Below are 15,349 nucleotides of genomic sequence, written 5' to 3'. Positions count from 1 at the left end.
ATTTGGCGAATCAGCGGCACAAACGTGGCCAAAGAGATTGGCAAAAAGAAATTTGGAAAAAATTCAAAATATGAAAAGTTATATTAATTTTTCTCATATTTAATTGACACGCTAATATCTCGCATGGTATGGCGGTAAAAACGAAAAAAACTTTTTATATTACTAAAATAGTTATTTCTAAAGTTGTAGGTAAAAGAAAAATACTATTATTTGCTGTAATAGATATGTATTTATAGATAAATTATCAACCCATCAACCGCTGGTGTATTCTGGCAGGTAGTTACTTTAGTTGACGTAGAGATGCGCTGCTGGCGTCAGTATGTCAGTAACAGTTTTTCTTTAATAACTTCATTAATATTGCGGCACAAAGGATGAAACTTGGTGAATCGCCGGCACAAACGAGGCCAAAGAGAATGGTAAAAAAAAATTTTGAATAAGTTCAAAAAATAAAAAGTTATATCAATTTTTGTCATATTAAATTGACATGCGAATATCTCGCCTAAAAATGCGGCACAAACGAATTAACTTGGTGAATCGCCGGCACAAACAAAGCCTAAAAGAATAGTAAAAAGAAATTTTGAAAAAACTCAAAAATAAAAAGTGGCCATACCAACTTGACATGCAAATATCTCGCTTAATAATGCGGCACAAACGATGAAATTTGGCGAATCACTAGCAGAAACGAGGCCAAAGAGATTGGCAAAAAGAAATTTTGAAAAAATTCAAAATATGAAAAGTTATATTAATTTTTCTCATATTTAATTGACACGCTAATATCCCGCTTGGTATGGCGGTAAAAACGAAAAAAACTTTTTATATTACTAAAATAGTTATTTCTAAAGTTGTAGGTAAAAGAAAAATACTATTATTTGCTGTAATAGATATGTATTTATAGATAAATTATCAACCCATCAACCGCTGGTGTATTCTGGCAGGTAGTTACTTTAGTTGACGTAGAGAAGCGCTGCTGGCGTCAGTATGTCAGTAACAGTTTTTATTTAATACCTTCATTAATATTGCGGCACAAAAGATGAAACTTGGTGAATCGCCGGCACAAACGAGGCCAAAGAGAATGGTGAAAAAAAATTTTGAAAAATCTCAAAAACAAGCGAAATCGCGTGTCCAACTTCCGTCAAGTTGGTATAGCCACTTTAAATCTTTAATAACTTTTTTAATTTTGGAGCTTAATGGCTGAAATTTTGGGAAAGGACGGCACAAGCGCGGCACAAACGATTGGTAAAATGAAATTTTCAAAAAACTCAAAAAATAAAAAGTGGCAATTCCAAATTGACATACGAATATCTCGCCTAAAAATGCAGCACAAACGATTAAACCTCGTGAATCGCTGGCACAAACGAAGCCTAAAAGAAAGGTAAAAAGAAATTTTGAAAAAACTCAAAAATAAAAAGTGGCTATACCAACTTGACATGCGAATATCTCGCTTAATAATGCGGCACAAACGATGAAATTTGGGGAATCAGCGGCACAAACGAGGCCAAATAGATTGGCCAAAAGAAATTTTGAAAAAGTTTAAAAAATAAAAAGTGTATCAATTTTTGTCATATTAAATTTACACCCTAATATCTCGCCTATAAATGCGGCACAAACGATGAAATATGGTGAATCGCTGGCACAAACGAAGCCTAAAAGAATGGTAAAAAGAAATTTTGAAAAAACTCCAAAATAAAAAGTGGCCATACCAACTTCACATTCGAATATCTCGCTTAATAATGCGGCACAAACGATGAAATTTGGCGAATCAGCGGCACAAACGAGGCCAAAAAGATTGGCAAAAAGAAATTGTGAATAAGTTCAAAAAAAAAAGTTATATCAATTTTTGTCATATTAAATTGACACGCTAATATCTCGCTTGGTATGGCGATAAAAACGAAAAAAACTTTTTATATTACTAAAATAGTTATTTCTAAAGTTGTAGGTAAAAGAAAAATACTGATATTTGCTGTAATAGATATGTATTTATAGATAAATTATCAAGCCATCAACCGCTGTTGTATGCTGGCAGTTAGTTACATTAGTTGACGTAGAGATGCGCTGCTGGCGTCAGTATGTCAGTAACAGTTTTTCTTTAATAACTTCTTTAATATTGCGGCACAAAGGATGAAACTTGGTGAATCGCCGGCAGAAACGAAGCCTAAATGATAGGTAAAACGAAATTTTGAAAAAACTCAAAAATAAAAAGTGGCCGTACCAACTTGACATTCGAATATCTCGCTTAATAATGCGGCACAAAGGATGAAACTTGGTGAATCACCGGCACAAAAAAGGCCAAAAAGAATGGTAAAAAATTTTTTTGAAAAAATCAAAAAATAAAAAGTTATAACAATTTTTGTCATGTTGAATTGACATGCGAATATCTCGTCTAAAAATGCAACACAAACGATTTAACTTGGTGAATCGCCGGCACAAACGAAGCCTAAAAGAATGATAACAAGAAATATTGAAAAAATCAAAAACAAAAAGTGGCCATTCCAACTTGACATGCGAATATCTCGCGTAATAATGCGGCACAAACGATGAAACTCGACGAATCGCTAGCAGAAACGAGGCTAAAAAGATTGGCAAAAAGAAATTTCGAAAAAATTCAAAATATGAAAAGTTATATTAATTTTTCTCATATTTAATTGACACGCTAATGTCTCGCATGGTATGGCGGTAAAAACGAAAAAAACTTTTTATATTACTAAAATAGTTATTTCTAAAGTTGTAGGTAAAAGAAAAATACTATTATTTGCTGTAATAGATATGTATTTATAGATAAATTATCAACCCATCAACCGCTGGTTTATTCTGGCAGGTAGTTACTTTAGTTGACGTACAGAAGCGCTGCTGGCGTCAGTATGTCAGTAACAGTTTTTATTTAATACCTTCATTAATATTGCGGCACAAAAGATGAAACTTGGTGAATCGCCGGCACAAACGAGGCCAAAGAGAATGGTGAAAAAAAATTTTGAAAAATCTCAAAAACAAGCGAAATCGCGTGTCCAACTTCCGTCAAGTTGGTATAGCCACTTTAAATCTTTAATAACTTTTTTAATTTTGGAGCTTAATGGCTGAAATTTTGGGAAAGGACGGCACAAGCGCGGCACAAACGATTGGTAAAATGAAATTTTCAAAAAACTCAAAAAATAAAAAGTGGCAATTCCAAATTGACATACGAATATCTCGCCTAAAAATGCAGCACAAACGATTAAACCTGGTGAATCGCTGGCACAAACGAAGCCTAAAAGAAAGGTAAAAAGAAATTTTGAAAAAACTCAAAAATAAAAAGTGGCCATACCAACTTGACATGCGAATATCTCGCTTAATAATGCGGCACAAACGATGAAATTTGGGGAATCAGCGGCACAAACGAGGCCAAATAGATTGGCCGAAAGTAATTTTGAAAAAGTTTAAAAAATAAACAGTGTTTCAATTTTTGTCATATTAAATTTACATCCTAATATCTCGCCTATAAACGCGGCACAAACGATGAAATATGGTGAATCGCTGGCACAAACGAAGTCTAAAAGAATGGTAAAAAGAAATTTTGAAAAAACACAAAAATAAAAAGTGGCCATACCAACTTGACATTCGAATATCTCGCCTAATAATGCGGCACAAACGATGAAATTTGGCGAATCAGCGGCACAAACGAGGCCAAAGAGATTGGCAAAAAGAAATTTAGAAAAAATTCAAAATATGAAAAGTTATATTAATTTTTCTCATATTTACTTGACACGCTAATATCCCGCTTGGTATGGCGGTAAAAACAAAAAAAACTTTTTATATTACCAAAATATTTATTTGTAAAGTTGTAGGTAAAAGAAAAATACTATTATTTGCTGTAATACATATGTATTTATAGATAAATTATCAACCCATCAACCACTGGTGTATGCTGGCAGTTAGTTACTTTAGTTGACGTAGAGATGCGCTGCTGGCGTCAGTATGTCAGTAACAGTTTTTCATTAATAACTTCTTTAATATTGCGGCACAAAAGATGAAACTTGGTGAATCGCCGGCACAAACAAGGTCAAAAAGAATGGTAAAAAATTTTTTTGAAAAAATTAAAAAATAAAAAGTTATAACAATTTTTGTCATATTGAATTGACATGCGAATATCTCGTCTAAAAATGCAACACAAACGATTTAACTTGGTGAATCGCCGGCACAAACGAAGCCTAAAAGAATGATAATAAGAAATATTGAAAAAATCAAAAACAAAAAGTGGCCATTCCAACTTGACATGCGAATATCTCGCGTAATAATGCGGCACCAACGATGAAACTCGACGAATCGCTAGCAGAAACGAGGCTAAAGAGATTGGCAAAAAGAAATTTCGAAAAAATTCAAAATATGAAAAGTTATATTAATTTTTCTCATATTTAATTGACACGCTAATATCTCGCATGGTATGGCGGTAAAAACGAAAAAAACTATTTATATTACTAAAATAGTTATTTCTAAAGTTGTAGGTAAAAGAAAAATACTATTATTTGCTGTAATAGATATGTATTTATAGATAAATTATCAACCCATCAACCGCTGGTGTATTCTGGCAGGTAGTTACTTTAGTTGACGTAGAGATGCGCTGCTGGCGTCAGTATGTCAGTAACAGTTTTTCTTTAATAACTTCATTAATATTGCGGCACAAAGGATGAAACTTGGTGAATCGCCGGCACAAACGAGGCCAAAGAGAATGGTAAAAAAAAAATTTGAATAAGTTCAAAAAATAAATAGTTATATCAATTTTTGTCATATTAAATTGACATGCGAATATCTCGCCTAAAAATGCGGCACAAACGATTTAACTTGGTGAATCGCCGGCACAAACAAAGCCTAAAAGAATGGTAAAAAGAAATTTTGAAAAAACTCAAAAATAAAAAGTGGCCATACCAACTTGACATGCAAATATCTCGCTTAATAATGCGGCACAAACGATGAAATTTGGCGAATCGCTAGCAGAAACGAGGCCAAAGAGATTGGCAAAAAGAAATTTTGAAAAAATTCAAAATATGAAAAGTTATATTAATTTTTCTCATATTTACTTGACACGCTAATATCCCGCTTGGTATGGCGGTAAAAACGAAAAAAACTTTTTATATTACCAAAATATTTATTTGTAAAGTTGTAGGTAAAAGAAAAATACTATTATTTGCTGTAATAGATATGTATTTATAGATAAATTATCAAGCCATCAACCGCTGTTGTATACTGGCACTTAGTTACTTTAGTTGACGTAGAGATGCGCAGCTGGCGTCAGTATGTCAGTAACAGTTTTTCCATAATAACTTCTTTAATATTGCGGCAGAATCGATGAAACTTGGTGAATTGCCGGCACAAACAAGGCCAAAGTGAATAGTAAAAAAATTTTTTGAAAAATCTCAAAGACAAGCGAAATCGCGTGTCCAACTTCGGTCAAGTTGGTATAGCCACTTTAAATCTTTAATAACTTTTTTAATTTTTGAGCTTAATGGCTGAAATTTTGGGAAAGGACGGCACAAACGCGGCACAAACGATTGGTAAAAAGAAATTTTCAAAAAACTCAAAAAATAAAAAGTGGCAATTCCAAAAGACATGCGAATATCTCGCCTAAAAATGCGGCACAAACGATTAAACTTGGTGAATCGCTGGCGCAAACGAAGCCTAAAATAATGGTAAAAAGAAATTTTGAAAAATTCAAAATATGAAAAGTTATATTAATTTTTCTCATATTTACTTGACACGCTAATATTTCGCTTGGTATGGCGGTAAAAACGAAAAAAACTTTTTATATTACTAAAATAGTTATTTCTAAGGTTGTAGGTAAAAGAAAATACTATTATTTGCTGTAATACATATGTATTTATAGATAAATTATCAACCCATCAACCACTGGTGTATGCTGGCAGTTAGTTACTTTAGTTGACGTAGAGATGCGCTGCTGGCGTCAGTATGTCAGTAACAGTTTTTCTTTAATAACTTCCTTAATATTGCGGCACAAAGGATGAAACTTGGTGAATCGCCGGCACAAACAAGGCCAAAAAGAATGGTAAACAATTTTTTTGAAAATATCAAAAAATAAAATGTTATAACAATTTTTGTCATATTAAATTGACATGCGAATATCTCGTCTAAAAATGCAACACAAACGATTTAACTTGGTGAATCGCCGGCACAAACGAAGCCTAAAAGAATGATAATAAGAAATATTGAAAAAATTCAAAATATGAAAAGTTTTATTAATTTTTCTCATATTTAATTGACACGCTAATATCTCGCATAGTATGGCGGTAAAAACGAAAAAAACTTTTTATATTACTAAAATAGTTATTTCTAAAGTTGTAGGTAAAAGAAAAATACTATTATTTGCTGTAATAGATATGTATTTATAGATAAATTATCAACCCATCAACCGCTGGTGTATTCTGGCAGGTAGTTACTTTAGTTGACGTAGAGATGCGCTGCTGGCGTCAGTATGTCAGTAACTGTTTTTCTTTAATAAGTTCATTAATATTGCGGCACAAAGGATGAAACTTGGCGAATCGCCGGCACAAACGAGGCCAAAGAGAATGGTAAAAAAAAAATTAGAAAAAGTTCAAAAAATAAAAAGTTATATCAATTTTTGTCATATTAAATTGACATGCGAATATCTCGCCTAAAAATGCGGCACAAACGATTTAACATGGTGAATCGCCGGCACAAACAAAGCCTAAAAGAATGGTAAAAAGAAATTTTGAAAAAACTCAAAAATAAAAAGTGGCCATACCAACTTGACATGCAAATATCTCGCTTAATAATGCGGCACAAACGATGGAATTTGGCGAATCGCTAGCAGAAACGAGGCCAAAGAGATTGGCAAAAAGAAATTTTGAAAAAATTCAAAATATGAAAGGTTATATTAATTTTTCTCATATTTACTTGACACGCTAATATCTTGCTTGGTATGGCGGTAAAAACGAAAAAAACTTTTTATATTACAAAAATAGTTATTTGTAAAGTTGTAGGTAAGAGAAAAACACTATTATTTGCTGTAATAGATATGTATTTATAGATAAATTATCAAGCCATCAACCGCTGTTGTATACTGGCAGTTAGTTACTTTAGTTGACGTAGAGATGCGCTGCTGGCGTCAGTATGTCAGTAACAGTTTTTCTATAATAACTTCTTTAATATTGCAGCAGAAACGATGAAACTTGGTGAATCGCCGGCACAAACAAGGCCAAAGATAATGGTAAAAAAAACTTTTGAAAAATCTCAAAGACAAGCGATACCAACTTCCGTCAAGTTGGTATGGCCACTTTAAATCCTTAATAACTTTTTCAATTTTTGAGCTTAATGGCTGAAATTTTGGGAAAGGAGGGCACAAACGCGGCACAAACGTTTGGTAAAAAGAAATATTCAAAAAACTCAAAAAATAAAAAGTGGTAATTCCAAATTGACATGCGAATATCTCGCCTAAAAATGCGGCACAAACGATTAAACTTGGTGAATCGCTGGCGCAAACGAAGCCTAAAATAATGGTAAAAAGAAATTTTGAAAAAACTCAAAAATAAAAAGTGGCCATACCAACTTGACATGCGAATATCTCGCTTAATAATGCGGCACAAACGATGAAATTTGGGGAATCAGCGGCACAAACGAGGCCAAATAGATTGGCCAAAAGAAATTTTGAAAAAGTTTAAAAAATAAAAAGTGTATCAATTTTTGTCATATTAAATTTACATGCAAATATCTCGCCTATAAATGCGGCACAAACGATAAAACATGGTGAATCGCTGGCACAAACGAAGCCTAAAAGAATGGTAAAAAGAAGTTTTGAAAAAACTCAAAAATAAAAAGTGGCCATACCAACTTGACATTCGAATATCTCGCTTAATAATGCGACACAAACGATGAAATTTGGCGAACCAGCGGCACAAACGAGGCCAAAGAGATTGGCAAAAAGAAATTTTGAATAAGTTCAAAAAAAAAGTTATATCAATTTTTGTCATATTAAATTGACATGCGAATATCTCGCCTAAAAATGCGGCACAAACGATGAAACTTGGTGAATCGCCGGCACAAACGAAGCCTAAAAGAATGGTAAAAAAATTTTTGAAAAAACTCAAAAATAAAAAGTGGCCATATCAAATTAACATGCGAATATCTCGCGTAATAATGCGGCACAAACGATGAAACTCGACGAATCGCTAGCAGAAACGAGGCCAAAGAGATTGGCAAAAAGAAATTTTGAAAAATTCAAAATATGAAAAGTTATATTAATTTTTCTCATATTTACTTGACACGCTAATATTTCGCTTGGTATGGCGGTAAAAACGAAAAAAACTTTTTATATTACTAAAATAGTTATTTCTAAGGTTGTAGGTAAAAGAAAATACTATTATTTGCTGTAATACATATGTATTTATAGATAAATTATCAACCCATCAACCACTGGTGTATGCTGGCAGTTAGTTACTTTAGTTGACGTAGAGATGCGCTGCTGGCGTCAGTATGTCAGTAACAGTTTTTCTTTAATAACTTCCTTAATATTGCGGCACAAAGGATGAAACTTGGTGAATCGCCGGCACAAACAAGGCCAAAAAGAATGGTAAACAATTTTTTTGAAAATATCAAAAAATAAAATGTTATAACAATTTTTGTCATATTAAATTGACATGCGAATATCTCGTCTAAAAATGCAACACAAACGATTTAACTTGGTGAATCGCCGGCACAAACGAAGCCTAAAAGAATGATAATAAGAAATATTGAAAAAATTCAAAATATGAAAAGTTTTATTAATTTTTCTCATATTTAATTGACACGCTAATATCTCGCATAGTATGGCGGTAAAAACGAAAAAAACTTTTTATATTACTAAAATAGTTATTTCTAAAGTTGTAGGTAAAAGAAAAATACTATTATTTGCTGTAATAGATATGTATTTATAGATAAATTATCAACCCATCAACCGCTGGTGTATTCTGGCAGGTAGTTACTTTAGTTGACGTAGAGATGCGCTGCTGGCGTCAGTATGTCAGTAACTGTTTTTCTTTAATAAGTTCATTAATATTGCGGCACAAAGGATGAAACTTGGCGAATCGCCGGCACAAACGAGGCCAAAGAGAATGGTAAAAAAAAAATTAGAAAAAGTTCAAAAAATAAAAAGTTATATCAATTTTTGTCATATTAAATTGACATGCGAATATCTCGCCTAAAAATGCGGCACAAACGATTTAACATGGTGAATCGCCGGCACAAACAAAGCCTAAAAGAATGGTAAAAAGAAATTTTGAAAAAACTCAAAAATAAAAAGTGGCCATACCAACTTGACATGCAAATATCTCGCTTAATAATGCGGCACAAACGATGGAATTTGGCGAATCGCTAGCAGAAACGAGGCCAAAGAGATTGGCAAAAAGAAATTTTGAAAAAATTCAAAATATGAAAGGTTATATTAATTTTTCTCATATTTACTTGACACGCTAATATCTTGCTTGGTATGGCGGTAAAAACGAAAAAAACTTTTTATATTACAAAAATAGTTATTTGTAAAGTTGTAGGTAAGAGAAAAACACTATTATTTGCTGTAATAGATATGTATTTATAGATAAATTATCAAGCCATCAACCGCTGTTGTATACTGGCAGTTAGTTACTTTAGTTGACGTAGAGATGCGCTGCTGGCGTCAGTATGTCAGTAACAGTTTTTCTATAATAACTTCTTTAATATTGCAGCAGAAACGATGAAACTTGGTGAATCGCCGGCACAAACAAGGCCAAAGATAATGGTAAAAAAAACTTTTGAAAAATCTCAAAGACAAGCGATACCAACTTCCGTCAAGTTGGTATGGCCACTTTAAATCCTTAATAACTTTTTCAATTTTTGAGCTTAATGGCTGAAATTTTGGGAAAGGAGGGCACAAACGCGGCACAAACGTTTGGTAAAAAGAAATATTCAAAAAACTCAAAAAATAAAAAGTGGTAATTCCAAATTGACATGCGAATATCTCGCCTAAAAATGCGGCACAAACGATTAAACTTGGTGAATCGCTGGCGCAAACGAAGCCTAAAATAATGGTAAAAAGAAATTTTGAAAAAACTCAAAAATAAAAAGTGGCCATACCAACTTGACATGCGAATATCTCGCTTAATAATGCGGCACAAACGATGAAATTTGGGGAATCAGCGGCACAAACGAGGCCAAATAGATTGGCCAAAAGAAATTTTGAAAAAGTTTAAAAAATAAAAAGTGTATCAATTTTTGTCATATTAAATTTACATGCAAATATCTCGCCTATAAATGCGGCACAAACGATAAAACATGGTGAATCGCTGGCACAAACGAAGCCTAAAAGAATGGTAAAAAGAAGTTTTGAAAAAACTCAAAAATAAAAAGTGGCCATACCAACTTGACATTCGAATATCTCGCTTAATAATGCGGCACAAACGATGAAATTTGGCGAACCAGCGGCACAAACGAGGCCAAAGAGATTGGCAAAAAGAAATTTTGAATAAGTTCAAAAAAAAAGTTATATCAATTTTTGTCATATTAAATTGACATGCGAATATCTCGCCTAAAAATGCGGCACAAACGATGAAACTTGGTGAATCGCCGGCACAAACGAAGCCTAAAAGAATGGTAAAAAAATTTTTGAAAAAACTCAAAAATAAAAAGTGGCCATATCAAATTAACATGCGAATATCTCGCGTAATAATGCGGCACAAACGATGAAACTCGACGAATCGCTAGCAGAAACGAGGCCAAAGAGATTGGCAAAAAGAAATTTTGAAAAATTCAAAATATGAAAAGTTATATTAATTTTTCTCATATTTACTTGACACGCTAATATTTCGCTTGGTATGGCGGTAAAAACGAAAAAAATTTTTATATTACTAAAATAGGTATTTCTAAAGTTGTAGGTAAAAAAAAAATACTGATATTTGCTGTAATAGATATGTATTTATAGATAAATTATCAAGCCATCAACCGCTGTTGAATGCTGGCAGATAGTTACTTTAGTTGATGTAGAGATGCGCTGCTGGCGTCAGTATGTCAGTAACAGTTTTTCTTTAATAACTTCTTTAATATTGCGGCACAAAGGATGAAACTTGGTGAATCGCCGGCACAAACGAGACCGAAGAGAAAGGTATAAAAAAAGTTTGAAAAAGTTCAAAAAATAAAAAGTTATATCAATTTTTGTCAAAAATAAATTGACATGCGAATATCTCGCCTAAAAATGCGGCACAAAGGATGAAACTTGGTGAATCGCCGGCACAAACGATGCCTAAATGATAGGTAAAACGAAATTTTGAAAAAACTCAAAAATAGAAAGTGGCCATACCAACTTGACATGCAAATATCTCTCTTAATAATGCGCCACAAACGATGAAATTTGGCGAATCAGCGGCACAAAAGAGGCCAAATAGATTGGCAAAAAGAAATTTTGAAAAAGTCCAAAAAAATAAAAGTTATATCAAATTTTGTCATATTAAATTGACATGCGAATATCTCGCCTAAAAATGCGGCACAAACGATGAAACTTGGTGAATTGCCGGCACAAACGAAGCCTAAAAGAATGGTAAAAAGAAGTTTTGAAAAAACTCAAAAATAAAAAGTGGCCATACCAACTTGACATTCGAATATCTCGCTTAATAATGCGGCACAAACGATGAAATTTGGCGAACCAGCGGCACAAACGAGGCCAAAGAGATTGGCAAAAAGAAATTTTGAATAAGTTCAAAAAAAAAGTTATATCAATTTTTGTCATATTAAATTGACATGCGAATATCTCGCCTAAAAATGCGGCACAAACGATGAAACTTGGTGAATCGCCGGCACAAACGAAGCCTAAAAGAATGGTAAAAAAATTTTTGAAAAAACTCAAAAATAAAAAGTGGCCATATCAAATTAACATGCGAATATCTCGCGTAATAATGCGGCACAAACGATGAAACTCGACGAATCGCTAGCAGAAACGAGGCCAAAGAGATTGGCAAAAAGAAATTTTGAAAAATTCAAAATATGAAAAGTTATATTAATTTTTCTCATATTTACTTGACACGCTAATATTTCGCTTGGTATGGCGGTAAAAACGAAAAAAACTTTTTATATTACTAAAATAGGTATTTCTAAAGTTGTAGGTAAAAAAAAAATACTGATATTTGCTGTAATAGATATGTATTTATAGATAAATTATCAAGCCATCAACCGCTGTTGTATGCTGGCAGATAGTTACTTTAGTTGACGTAGAGATGCGCTGCTGGCGTCAGTATGTCAGTAACAGTTTTTCTTTAATAACTTCTTTAATATTGCGGCACAAAGGATGAAACTTGGTGAATCGCCGGCACAAACGAGACCGAAGAGAATGGTATAAAAAAAGTTTGAAAAAGTTCAAAAATTAAAAAGTTATATCAATTTTTGTCAAAAATAAATTGACATGCGAATATCTCGCCTAAAAATGCGGCACAAAGGATGAAACTTGGTGAATCGCCGGCACAAACGATGCCTAAATGATAGGTAAAACGAAATTTTGAAAAAACTCAAAAATAGAAAGTGGCCATACCAACTTGACATGCAAATATCTCTCTTAATAATGCGCCACAAACGATGAAATTTGGCGAATCAGCGGCACAAAAGAGGCCAAATAGATTGGCAAAAAGAAATTTTGAAAAAGTCCAAAAAAATAAAAGTTATATCAAATTTTGTCATATTAAATTGACATGCGAATATCTCGCCTAAAAATGCGGCACAAACGATGAAACTTGGTGAATTGCCGGCACAAACGAAGCCTAAAAGAATGGTAAAAAAAATTTTGAAAAAACTCAAAAATAAAAAATGGCCATACCAAGTTGACATGCGAATATCTCGCGTAATAATGCGGCACAAACGATGAAACTCGACGAATCGCTAGCAGAAACGAGGCTAAAGAGATTGGCAAAAAGAAATTTTGAAAAATTCAAAATATGAAAAGTTATATTAATTTTTCTCATATTTAATTGACACGCTAATATCTTGCTTGGTATGGCGGTAAAAACGAAAAAAACTTTTTATATTACTAAAATAGTTATTTGTAAAGTTGTAGGTAAAAGAAAAATACTATTATTTGCTGCAATAGATATGTATTTATAGATAAATTATCAAGCCATCAACCGCTGTTGTATACTGGCAGTTAGTTACCTTAGTTGACGTAGAGATGCGCTGCTGGCGTCAGTATGTCAGTAACAGTTTTTCTATAATAACTTCTTTAATATTGCGGCAGAAACGATGAAACTTGGTGAATCGCCGGCACAAACAAGGCCAAAGATAATGGTAAAAAAAACTTTTGAAAAATCTCAAAGACAAGCGATACCAACTTCCGTCAAGTTGGTATGGCCACTTTAAATCCTTAATAACTTTTTCAATTTTTGAGCTTAATGGCTGAAATTTTGGGAAAGGAGGGCACAAACACGGCACAAACGTTTGGTAAAAAGAAATATTCAAAAAACTCAAAAAATAAAAAGTGGTAATTCCAAATTGACATGCGAATATCTCGCCTAAAAATGCGGCACAAACGATTAAACTTGGTGAATCGCTGGCGCAAACGAAGCCTAAAATAATGGTAAAAAGAAATTTTGAAAAAACTCAAAAATAAAAAGTAGCCATACCAACTTGACATGCGAATATCTCGCTTAATAATGCGGCACAAACGATGAAATTTGGGGAATCAGCGGCACAAACGAGGCCAAATAGATTGGCCAAAAGAAATTTTGAAAAAGTTTAAAAAATAAAAAGTGTATCAATTTTTGTCATATTAAATTTACATGCAAATATCTCGCCTATAAATGCGGCACAAACGATAAAACATGGTGAATCGCTGGCACAAACGAAGCCTAAAAGAATGGTAAAAAGAAGTTTTGAAAAAACTCAAAAATAAAAAGTGGCCATACCAACTTGACATTCGAATATCTTGCTTAATAATGCGGCACAAACGATGAAATTTGACGAACCAGCGGCACAAACGAGGCCAAAGAGATTGGCAAAAAGAAATTTTGAATAAGTTCAAAAAAAAAGTTATATCAATTTTTGTCATATTAAATTGACATGCGAATATCTCGCCTAAAAATGCGGCACAAACGATGAAACTTGGTGAATCGCCGGCACAAACGAAGCCTAAAAGAATGGTAAAAAAATTTTTGAAAAAACTCAAAAATAAAAAGTGGCCATATCAAATTAACATGCGAATATCTCGCGTAATAATGCGGCACAAACGATGAAACTCGACGAATCGCTAGCAGAAACGAGGCCAAAGAGATTGGCAAAAAGAAATTTTGAAAAATTCAAAATATGAAAAGTTATATTAATTTTTCTCATATTTACTTGACACGCTAATATTTCGCTTGGTATGGCGGTAAAAACGAAAAAAACTTTTTATATTACTAAAATAGGTATTTCTAAAGTTGTAGGTAAAAAAAAAATACTGATATTTGCTGTAATAGATATGTATTTATAGATAAATTATCAAGCCATCAACCGCTGTTGTATGCTGGCAGATAGTTACTTTAGTTGACGTAGAGATGCGCTGCTGGCGTCAGTATGTCAGTAACAGTTTTTCTTTAATAACTTCTTTAATATTGCGGCACAAAGGATGAAACTTGGTGAATCGCCGGCACAAACGAGACCGAAGAGAATGGTATAAAAAAAGTTTGAAAAAGTTCAAAAAATAAAAAGTTATATCAATTTTTGTCAAAAATAAATTGACATGCGAATATCTCGCCTAAAAATGCGGCACAAAGGATGAAACTTGGTGAATCGCCGGCACAAACGATGCCTAAATGATAGGTAAAACGAAATTTTGAAAAAACTCAAAAATAGAAAGTGGCCATACCAACTTGACATGCAAATATCTCTCTTAATAATGCGCCACAAACGATGAAATTTGGCGAATCAGCGGCACAAAAGAGGCCAAATAGATTGGCAAAAAGAAATTTTGAAAAAGTCCAAAAAAATAAAAGTTATATCAAATTTTGTCATATTAAATTGACATGCGAATATCTCGCCTAAAAATGCGGCACAAACGATGAAACTTGGTGAATTGCCGGCACAAACGAAGCCTAAAAGAATGGTAAAAAAAATTTTGAAAAAACTCAAAAATAAAAAATGGCCATACCAAGTTGACATGCGAATATCTCGCGTAATAATGCGGCACAAACGATGAAACTCGACGAATCGCTAGCAGAAACGAGGCTAAAGAGATTGGCAAAAAGAAATTTTGAAAAATTCAAAATATGAAAAGTTATATTAATTTTTCTCATATTTAATTGACACGCTAATATCTTGCTTGGTATGGCGGTAAAAACGAAAAAAACTTTTTATATTACTAAAATAGTTATTTGTAAAGTTGTAG

This window comes from Rhodnius prolixus, unplaced genomic scaffold (assembly GCF_049639745.1).
Source record: "Rhodnius prolixus isolate KJV_2025 unplaced genomic scaffold, Rpr scaffold_32, whole genome shotgun sequence".
NCBI classification, from domain to species: Eukaryota; Metazoa; Arthropoda; class Insecta; order Hemiptera; family Reduviidae; genus Rhodnius; species Rhodnius prolixus.
Note: the sequence above shows the minus strand (reverse complement) of the source record.